General features: G+C 37.3%; 2 long non-coding RNA genes across 2 annotated transcripts; one reads left to right on the top strand and one right to left on the bottom strand.

Moving 5' to 3' along the window:
* The first annotated feature begins 386 nt into the window (after positions 1–386).
* Positions 387–4,356, top strand: LOC121394848. The gene is made up of 3 exons (XR_005962035.1): positions 387–582; positions 802–857; positions 4,233–4,356. It is a non-coding gene; the product is annotated as an uncharacterized LOC121394848 (long non-coding RNA).
* A 1,540-nt stretch (positions 4,357–5,896) lies between these two features.
* On the bottom strand, positions 5,897–9,477 carry LOC108718682. The gene is made up of 2 exons (XR_001936047.2): positions 8,907–9,477; positions 5,897–6,283 (listed from the first exon to the last, which is right to left on the bottom strand). It is a non-coding gene; the product is annotated as an uncharacterized LOC108718682 (long non-coding RNA).
* Positions 9,478–11,942: the final 2,465 nt, after the last annotated feature.

Raw genomic sequence — 11,942 nt, 5'->3', positions numbered from 1 at the left:
TGAGGTGGCTACACACTGTACATACCTACAAAAATACATTTATTGGTTCAACAATAACATTTTAAATGGTAGAATGAATTATTTGCAATGTACATAGACTAATTTAACAATAAAAACGACACCATAAAATTCACGACAGAATTCCTTTAAAGGGGGGAAAAAATAAGTAAAAAAATACTAAGGATACTATTAATAATACTATTAAGGTAATACAGAAACTAATATTTATTCATCGGTCTTATGAAACAAAGCAATATAATTATCCCCAGCTTGTGTAACAACTATAATTTGATCTAAATTAAGGCTGAGATATACAGGTTAGTGATTGTATGGAGGACACAGGAGGGAGGGGGGAGAGGACAGAGCTGTATATAAGGGGCTGGGGATTTGGGGAGACACCAGACTGATCCAGGACCAGAGCAGCACAAGTGACTCCAACTGCCAGAACTGACCATGAAATACCTGGGAATCCTGATGATTCTTGTAGTCTCTGCAACTGTCATCTCAGCAATTATTAAATTTCCACATGATGAACCAATAGATTGTCCCTGTGAGCCTTGCGATTTTGTTTGCTGCACAAAGGTACTTCATATCACTTGCCCATGTTATCATCACCTTCATTTCAGCTGAATATATGGAAGAAAATGACTTATTTAGGGGCTTTGATTAGAAGTGAATAGGAATAGATGTGAGTAGCAATGGAAATGAGATTATAGTATGAGCTAATGGGAACAGTGAGAGCAGTAAGTGCTGATATTACTGGGCCGGACTCTTCTTACCCTTTATATTCATTCTTTGCAGATCGTATCAGTGGAAAGGTGCAGGAGATGTGAAATACGGAAGTGCCCGGAGTTAGTGTAAGTATTGTGTGTGTGTCTGTGTGTGTGTCAGTATTGTGTGTGTGTGTCAGTATTGTGTGTGTGTAAGAATTGTGTGTGTGTCAGTATTGTGTGTGTGTCTGTGTGTGTGTAAGTATTGTGTGTGTGTGTGTGTGTGTCAGTATTGTGTGTGTGTGTGTGTGTCAGTATTGTGTGTGTGTGTGTGTGTGTGTGTGTAAGTATTGTGTGTGTGTAAGTAGTGTGTGTGTGTCAGTATTGTCTGTGTGTGTGTGTAAGTATTGTGTGTGTGTGTAAGTATTGTGTGTGTGTCAGTATTGTCTGTGTGTGTGTCAGTATTGTCTGTGTGTGTGTCAGTGTGTGTCAGTATTGTGTGTGTGTGTGTGTCAGTATTGTCTGTGTGTGTGTCAGTATTGTGTGTGTGTGTCAGTATTGTGTGTGTCAGTATTGTGTGTGTGTGTGTGTCAGTATTAGGGGTGTATATACTGTTAGGGTTAGGGGTGTATATATTGTTAGGGTTAGGGTTGGATATACTGTTAGGGTTAGGGGTGTATATACTGTTAGGGTTAGGGGTGAATATACTGTTAGGGTTAGGGGTGTATATAGTGTTAGGGTTAGGGGTGTATATACCATTAGGGTTAGGGGTGTATATACTGTTAGGGTTAGGGGTGTATATAGTGTTAGGGTTAGGGGTGTATATACTGTTAGGGTTAGGGGTGTATATACTGTTAGGGTTAGGGGTGTATATACTGTTAGGGTTAGGGGTGTATATAGTGTTAGGGTTAGGGGTGTATATAGTGTTAGGGTTAGGGGTGTATATACTGTTAGGGTTAGGGGTGGATATACTGTTAGGGTTAGGGGTGGATATACTGTTAGGGTTAGGGGTGGATATACTGTTAGGGTTAGGGGTGGATATACTGTTAGGGTTAAGGGTGTATATACTGTTAGGGTTAGGGGTGTATATACTGTTAGGGTTAGGGGTGTATAAACTGTTAGGGTTAGGGGTGTATATACTGTTAGGGTTAAGGGTGTATATACTGTTAGGGTTAGGGGTGTATATACTGTTTGGGTTAGGGGTGTATATACTGTTAGGGTTAGGGGTGTATATACTGTTAGGGTTAAGGGTGTATATACTGTTAGGGTTAGGGGTGGATATACTGTTAGGGTTAGGGGTGGATATACTGTTAGGGTTAGGGGTGGATATACTGTTAGGGTTAGGGGTGTATATACTGTTAGGGTTAGGGGTGTATATACTGTTAGGGTTAGGGGTGGATATACTGTTAGGGTTAGGGGTGTATATACTGTTAGGGTTAGGGGTGTATATACTGTTAGGGTTAGGGGTGTATATACCATTAGGGTTAGGGCTGTATATACTGTTAGGGTTAGGGGTGTATATACCATTAGGGTTAGGGGTGTATATACCATTAGGGTTAGGGGTGGATATACTGTTAGGGTTAGGGGTGTATATACTGTTAGGGTTAGGGGTGTATATACTGTTAGGGTTAGGGGTGTATATACCATTAGGGTTAGGGGTGGATATACTGTTAGGGTTAGGGGTGTATATACCGTTAGGGTTAGGGGTGTATATACTGTTAGGGTTAGATATACTGTTAGGGTTAGGGGTGTATATACTGTTAGGGTTAGGGGTGTATATACCGTTAGGGTTAGGGGTGTATATACTGTTAGGGTTAGGGGTGTATATACTGTTAGGGATAGGGTTAGATATACTGTTAGGGTTAAGGGTGTATATACTGTTAGGGTTAGGGGTGTATATACTGTTAGGGTTAGGGGTGGATATACTGTTAGGGTTAGGGGTGGATATACTGTTAGGGTTAGGGGTGTATATACTGTTAGGGTTAGGGGTGTATATACTGTTAGGGTTAGGGGTGTATATACTGTTAGGGTTAGGGGTGTATATACTGTTAGGGTTAGGGGTGTATATACCATTAGGGTTAGGGGTGTATATACTGTTAGGGTTAGGGGTGTATATACTGTTAGGGTTAGGGGTGTATATACTGTTAGGGTTAGGGGTGTATATACTGTTAGGGTTAGGGGTGTATATACCATTAGGGTTAGGGGTGTATATACTGTTAGGGTTAGGGGTGTATATACCATTAGGGTTAGGGGTGTATATACCATTAGGGTTAGGGCTGTATGTACTGTTAGGGTTAGGGGTGTATATACCATTAGGGTTAGGGGTGGATATACTGTTAGGGTTAGGGGTCTATATACTGTTAGGGTTAGGGGTGTATATACTGTTAGGGTTAGAGGTGTATATACTGTTAGGGTTAGGGGTGTATATACTGTTAGGGTTAGGGGTGGATATACTGTTAGGGTTAGGGGTGGATATACTGTTAGGGTTAGGGGTCTATATACTGTTAGGGTTAGGGGTGTATATACTGTTAGGGTTAGAGGTGTATATACTGTTAGGGTTAGGGGTGAATATACTGTTAGGGTTAGGGGTGAATATACTGTTAGGGTTAGATATACTGTTAGGGTTAGGGGTGTATATACTGTTAGGGTTAGAGGTGTATATACTGTTAGGGTTAGGGGTGAATATACTGTTAGGGTTAGGGGTGAATATACTGTTAGGGTTAGATATACTGTTAGGGTTAAGGGTGTATATACTGTTAGGGTTAGGGGTGTATATACTGTTAGGGTTAGGGGTGTATATAGTGTTAGGGTTAAGGGTGTATATACTGTTAGGGTTAAGGGTGTATATACTGTTAGGGTTAGGGGTGTATATACTGTTAGGGTTAGTGGTGTATATAGTGTTAGGGTTAAGGGTGTATATACTGTTAGGGTTAGGGCTGTATATACTGTTAGGGCTGTATATAGTGTTAGGGTTAGGGGTGTATATAGTGTTAGGGTTAAGGGTGTATATACTGTTAGGGTTAAGGGTGTATATACTGTTAGGGTTAGGGGTGAATATACTGTTAGGGTTAGGGGTGTATATACTGTTAGGGTTATGGCTGTATAAACTGTTAGATTTAGGGCTGGATATACTGTTAGGGTTAGGGGTGTATATACTGTTAGGGTTAGTGGTGTATATAGTGTTAGGGTTAGGGGTGTATATACTGTTAGGGTTAGGGGTGTATATAGTGTTAGGGTTAGGGGTGTATATACTGTTAGGGTTAGGGGTGTATATACTGTTAGGGTTAGGGGTGTATATACTGTTAGGGTTAGGGGTGTATATAGCATAAGGGTTGTTAGGAAGATGATGAGTTGTGTAGAGGCTCATGGGACATGGCAGCCATGACTGAGCTCTGACTGATACACACATGGAGGGGTAGGAGCCCTAATATAAGAGACTGAGCTAAATGTACATCATATAACAGTTATGTATTGTATCACTTTGTTATCCACCTGTGTAACATTCCCTTTCCTTTATTACAGTCGCAGGAAATAGTGAGTTGTGACTTCTCTTCCAGCCCCAGGGAGATGCCATAAAGGGAAAGTAACCCCTGTCATAATGACACATTTATCTGAATGACAACAAATAAAATGTTTATGTGCTACAGACCTGGGTGTGTTTCTTGTATTGCCCCATACACAGGCTGCTCTATCTCTGCCAATGGGCAGTCAGTTCTCATGTAGTTGCACTTACATTCCGTGGGCAGCAGAGGGAGCTCCATCATAGAACTGTATCAATGGATAGTGTGTTTTATCTGTCCTTCGCTCACTTAAAAAGTGCTGTAAAGGTAAATCCAAATGACCCTCTAAACTGCCTATACAGTCATGTGCTGTAATGTGATTGGCCAGTTTTCAGCTCATTAACCCTCAGCTATACATTACAGAGTCCATTTCAATATTGTGCTGATGTAGGAAAATGAAGACCAACCTACAGCTGCTTGTTGTGTATTACTGGTTTCCCTGGTGAAACATTTGCCCACTGTTAATAAACAAGAGCCACATTGGCCTGGCAGTATAAATGGAGGCCCCTTAGGATCCCATTAGCACAAAAGGGCAAGTCCCCATTATTATTGCAGCAAATGTAGCACCTACAGTGTCCCAGAAGTACAAAGGCAGAACTGTAGTATAAACGGGAGGGACACACAGTGAATTCAGCAAGAGCTTTAGTCACAGTCAGTGGAACAGTTTCTACAATCTCCAATAGTAATATCATCAAATATAGTACAAGGGTTTCCAGGCTGCTTTGCCCTCTCCTCCTCCCTACCTTCTTAATATTCTTCCATCAGATCAGGTGGATCTACAGCTCCCAGGTTTCTGACACAAGATAACCTGGGTAGGGTGGGCTTCTTTATGACTTCATGATCTACTTAGTCCTGACTCCATATACACTGGGTCCTTGACTGGCGAGGTACCACCAGGGTACTGACTCATTCATTGCTTCTCATTCAGCTGCTCATCTAGCTGGTCTACCCTTATCTCTCACCAACTACAAATCTGATCTAGGACTAACTAACCTTTCTACTAGACTTCCCTTGGTACCTCTCTAAGTCAACAGACCTTGGGCCCCCTGGTATAGTCTACTCATATCTTCTTTATATCAGCCACTGCCCTTCTCCTTATATAGCCTCCCTATGGAAATACCTTCTTGAATGTCTCAGAAGATACCATACTCTAGAGCAGGGATCCCCAACCAGTAGCTCGTGAGTAACATGTTGCTCTCTAACCCCTTGGATGTTGCTCCCAGTGTCCTCAAATCGGAGCTTATTATTGAATTCCAGGCTTGGAGACAAGTTTTGATTGTATAAAAAACAGGTGCACTGCCAAACAGAGACTCAATGTAGGCTGACAATCCAAATGGAGCTACCAAATGGCCAATCACAGCACTTATTTGGCACCCCAAGAACATTTTTCATGCTTTTGTTGCTCCCCAACTCCTTTTACTTCTGAATGTTGCTCACAAGTTCAAAAGGTTGGGGATCCCTGCTCTAGAGTCTAGAACCTCCTCAAGGGGATCTCCTTCCTCACAGTGACATCATTGACTCAAATAACAATGACAACTATTCACAAAATATATACCTAGTAAATTATATCTACTCCCTTACAAACTTACATTGAGAAATCCGATCCTTCAGAAAATGAACAAAATATTCCAAAAATGTTCTTTTTATTTCAATATAACCCTGTACATCTCCAGGGAGGATACAAAAGTTCCTAAAGATCTGCCAGTCTTATCCTCACAGTGAACCCTCCTGCCTCTTCTCTCCTTCATGGAACTTGGAATAGAAATGCCCCACAACCCACATTGTTGTCAACATGTAAAAATAATCTCATCTTCTTCTGGGTCATGTAGGAATTGCAGCAAGAGAAGGAGCTCCAGGTAAGGTGCATAGTATTCGTATGTGTCTTTATTTCCTTGGTCTACAACGACTCTCAGAACAGAGATAGCATAAAACTACATTAAAGCCTTCAATACCAATCAGTGGAGGGGTTCTTTTTTGAGATTTTCGTGAGTTTATTTCTTCTTCTTTAATTGCCTGTAAAGGAAATATACATAATAGACAAATGAACAGCAGGCTAAAGATTATATATATATATATATATATATATTTAATACACAAGAGCCATGCAGAACCTTAAAATCATATTCTTCTAATACACAAAAGCCATGTCATCAGTCATAAACAATAAGTAGTGATGTCATCCGTTATAAATGGAGAGTAGTGATGTCATTTCTGTCAATGGTTGATGATTTATTGAGATCCCCACAACGTTTCGTTGGCACAGCCTCCTTTCTCAAGTGCTCTCAAACAAGTAAATTGATACACAGGTATATATAGGTGCACTGGAGGAAAGCCCCTCCCTTTCAATAAGTGACATCACTACAAAAGTTTATACAAAACGTTACAACATCTGTTATTGTGACAAAATATATATTACTATACTACCTGTGCAGTGACGGGAAGTGCTTGTTTCTTTATTACACAGTAGTATCTGTGTCCTTAAACACTCAATGGGGCTCATTTATAAACACTGGGCAAATTTGCACCTGGGCAGTAACCCATAGCAACCAATCAGTGATTAGCTTTTTTCAGCCAGCTGCAGGTTTAGCACTGAAAGAAAACATCTGATTGGTTGCCAAGGGTTACAGCCCAGAAGCAAATTTGCCCACTCTTTATATATGAGCCCCAGTGTGTGTTACATAGTGATTTTATGACTATATACGTCTTATTTTCATCTTTTCACAGTTATAAGAAAGAAATCACGTAACAAACACTGAGGGGCCGATTCACTAACTTCGAGTGAAGGATTCGAAGGTAAAAAACTTCGAATTTCGAAGTTTTTTTTGGGCTACTTCGACCATCGAATGGGCTACTTCGACCTTCGACTGCTACTACAACTTCGAATCGAAGGATTCGAAGTAAAAATCGTTTGACTATTCGACCATTCGATAGTCGAAGTACTGTCTCTTTAAAAAAAACTTCGACCCCCTAGTTCGGCAGCTAAAAGCTACCGAAGCCAATGTTAGCCTATGGGGAAGGTCCCCATAGGCTTGCCTAACTTTTTTTGATCGAAGGATATTCCTTCGATCGTTGGATTTAAATCCTTCGAATCGTTCAATTCGAAGGATTTAATTGTTCGATTGAAGGAATAATCCTTTGATCGTACGATCGCAGTATTTGCGCTAAATCCTTCGACTTCGATATTCGAAGTCGAAGGATTTCAATTCCCAGTCGAATATCGAGGGTTAATTAACCCTCGATATTCGACTCTTAGTGAATCAGCCCCCGAGTGTTTAAAGACACAGATACTACTGTGTGCTGAACCAAATCGGGATGATCTGATCATTTTTGCCCCCTGGCCAATGACTGGATCATAATTGGACCATAGGGGCCCATTGAGAGAGGGCCATATCAACATCCTCACCATTCTTATCTGACTGATAGATATCTTGCCAAGTTTTGTCTAGATATTAGTTGGACAGGCTATTGGGAGGGCCTCAAACACAAGCCAATATCTTGATTGGTAGCTAAGATATAAAAGGAATCCAGAAGTCGGGCTCGGGCTGGGGACGCGGGTGGAGGAAGGGCGGGTGTCGGGCGTGTGCGGGTCGGGAAAAACCCCACTACTCCATACAGAGTGAGAAACACAAAGGTACAAAGTCCTCTTTCCTTCTAAAGGAGACAATGTCCACCAGAGTTGTTGTTTAGGTAGAGGAACCCCAGTATAGAGAGTCAGGTACCCAGTCTCTCCCCAAATCCCCATGTAGTGACTACATGTTCTCCCAAACCAAGAGCTGAGCATTTCAGTGACTCATGGAATTAATGGGGTAGTTCACCTTTAAATAATTCTGCTTTTAGTATGTAGACTATGATATTCTGAGAAAATTCACAACTGGATTTAAAGTTTTTATTCTTTGTGATTTTTTTTTCCAGTTATTTAGCTTTTTGTTCAGCAGCTACCCAGCTCTCTTTTTCAGCAGCTATCTGGTTGCTAAGGACTAGTTTACCTTAGCAACCTGGCAGTAGCTTGAATGAGAGACTGGATGTGAATAAGAAGGACCCTGACCCTTGAAAGATAAGATATAAAAAGTAACAATAACAAAACAATTGTAATCTCACAGAACAATCATTTTTTTATCTGCCGGGGTCAGTGACCCCGCCCCCCCATTTGAAAGCTGTAAAAAATGTAGAAGGGGAAGTCAAATTATTTAAAAACAATTTAAAAAAAAAATAATGAAGACCAAGTGCAAAGTTACTAGGGATAGGACATTCTAATAAACCGCCCCATTAGTAGCAGATTAACTGAGACGCTTGTTTATATTACTTCAATTCATAGGAGTGAGAGATATAAGAAAGCTAAGGCAACAAATACAAATCATACAATATATAGTAAATAAAGTACCCCCTCTTGTAAAATATAAGGATATTATAAGTTACTGAGGAGTTGTAATTTCCTCATATTTTACAACTGGGGGTACTTTATTTATTATAATACACAAATTTTAGTGAGTCATGTGACAGAAATGACATCACTACTCACCGTTTATAACTGATGACATCACTACTCACGGTTTATAAGGATATAATTTACAGGATATTCATGGCTTTTGTGTATTATATCTGAATATGGAGCATGGGATTTCCAGCAGTGACTTACCGCTTGTGTTGCACAATCACATACTCTCCGGCATTGGTTGCAGCATTTCCATGTATTGTCTGCAGCGTCACTTTCTTCTATGGGGTCACACTGGATGGAGAGGATGAATGTTGCACCAATGAGCAGGAAACATTGCAGCCACTTCATATTAACAATAATCTCTCTCTTTCCCAGGTCTCTGTTAATCCGTATCAGTGTAGAACTCTGTATTGTGCCTCCCTATGGGCTCCGAGTTATATACTGTACTGCTGCCTGCCCCTGCCTGTAGCCATCACTGTGCCGAGAAACAAGGCACCAATGAATGTTCTGTATTTATAATAGTCATTGGCTACATCATAAACTGGAGTTTCACTATAATTAAATAACTAGACACACTGGGGATGTGTAATTATTATGCAACAAATATGTGCAATCAATTATCCTCTTATTACTTTCTCTCTGATGTCAAGAGAGACGTCTCCTGCTCTCATAGATCTTCTCATGGAAAGCAAGAGAATACACAGAAAAGCACTGAGAAAGGGAATAGAAGGGATCAGTTATGGGGAAACACAAGTTGGGATTGGTTACACTGGAGAAGAGACAGTTAAGGGGGATATGATCACTATATATAAATATATAAGGGGAATATGATCACTATATATAAATATATAAGGGGATATGATCACTATATATAAATATATAAGGGAGATATGATCACTATATATAAATATATAAGGGGGATATGATCACTATATATAAATATATAAGGGGATATGATCACTATATATAAATATATAAGGGGGATATGATCACTATATATAAATATATAAGGGGGATATGATCACTATATATAAATATATAAGGGGGATATGATCACTATATATAAATATATAAGGGGATATGATCACTATATATAAATATATAAGGGGATATGATCACTATATATAAATATATAAGGGGATATGATCACTATATATAAATATATAAGGAGGATATGATCACTATATATAAATATATAAGGGGATATGATCACTATATATAAATATATAAGGGGGATATGATCACTATATATAAATATATAAAGGGATATGATCACTATATATAAATATATAAGGGGGATATGATCACTATATATAAATATATAAGGGGTATATGATCACTATATATAAATATATAAGGGGATATGATCACTATATATAAATATATAAGGGAGATATGATCACTATATATAAATATATAAGGGGGATATGATCACTATATATAAATATATAAGAGGGATATGATCACTATATATAAATATATAAGGGGGATATGATCACTATATATAAATATATAAGGGGGATATGATCACTATATATAAATATATAAGGGGATATGATCACTATATATAAATATATAAGGGGATATGATCACTATATATAAATATATAAGGGGATATGATCACTATATATAAATATATAAGGAGGATATGATCACTATATATAAATATATAAGGGGATATGATCACTATATATAAATATATAAGGGGGATATGATCACTATATATAAATATATAAGGGGATATGATCACTATATATAAATATATAAGGGGGATATGATCACTATATATAAATATATAAGGGGTATATGATCACTATACATAAATATATAAGAGGGATATGATCACTTTATATAAATATATAAGGGGGATATGATCACTATATATAAATATATAAGGGGGATATGATCACTATATATAAATATATAAGGGGGATATGATCACTATTTATAAATATATAAGGGGATATGATCACTATATATAAGGGGGATATGATCACTATATATAAATATATAAGGGGGATATGATCAGATATATAAATATATAAGGGGATATGATCACTATATATAAATATATAAGGGGGATATGATCACTATTTATAAATATATAAGGGGATATGACCACTTTATATAAATATATAAGGGGGATATGATCACTATATATAAATATATAAGGGGATATGATCACTATATATAAATATATAAGGGGGATATGATCACTATATATAAATATATAAGGGGGATATGATCACTATTTATAAATATATAAGGGGATATGATCACTTTATATAAATATATAAGGGGGATATGATCACTATATATAAATATATAAGGGGATATGATCACTATATATAAATATATAAGGGGATATGATCACTTTATATAAATATATAAGAGGGATATGATCACTATATATAAATATATAAGGGGGATATGATCACTATATATAAATATATAAGGGGGATATGATCACTATATATAAATATATAAGGGGGATATGATCACTATACATAAATATATAAGAGGGATATGATCACTTTATATAAATATATAAGGGGGATATGATCACTATATATAAATATATAAGGGGGATATGATCACTATATATAAATATATAAGGGGGATATGATCACTATTTATAAATATATAAGGGGATATGATCACTTTATATAAATATATAAGGGGGATATGATCACTATATATGAATATATAAGGGGGATATGATCACTATTTATAAATATATAAGGGGGATATGATCACTATATATAAATATATAAGGGGGATATGATCACTATATATAAATAAATAAGAGGGATATGATCACTATATATAAATATATAAGGGGGATATGATCACTATATATAAATATATAAGAGGGATATGATCACTATATATAAATATATAAGAGGGATATGATCACTATATATAAATATATAAGGGGATATGATCACTATATATAAATATATAAGAGGGATATGATCACTATATATACATATATAAGGGGGATATGATCACTATATATAAATATATAAGAGGGATATGATCACTATATATACATATATAAGGGACATTAATGAAATAGATAAAGTACAGAAAAGAGCAACTAAACTGATAAGAGGTGTCTCTATCAACAGCATGTTCCACACAAAATTTAAACCCAGGTAATCCCTCCCATTTTTACTTAACACCAAATATCAAAGGGGAATTAACCCTACGTACTCTATATCCAATCACAGATTA

The sequence above is a fragment of the Xenopus laevis genome, chromosome 6L (assembly GCF_017654675.1).
Source record: "Xenopus laevis strain J_2021 chromosome 6L, Xenopus_laevis_v10.1, whole genome shotgun sequence".
Lineage (NCBI taxonomy): Eukaryota > Metazoa > Chordata > Amphibia > Anura > Pipidae > Xenopus > Xenopus laevis.
The sequence above is the reverse complement of the archived record's forward strand: the minus strand, read 5'-3'. Positions and strand labels throughout refer to the sequence as shown.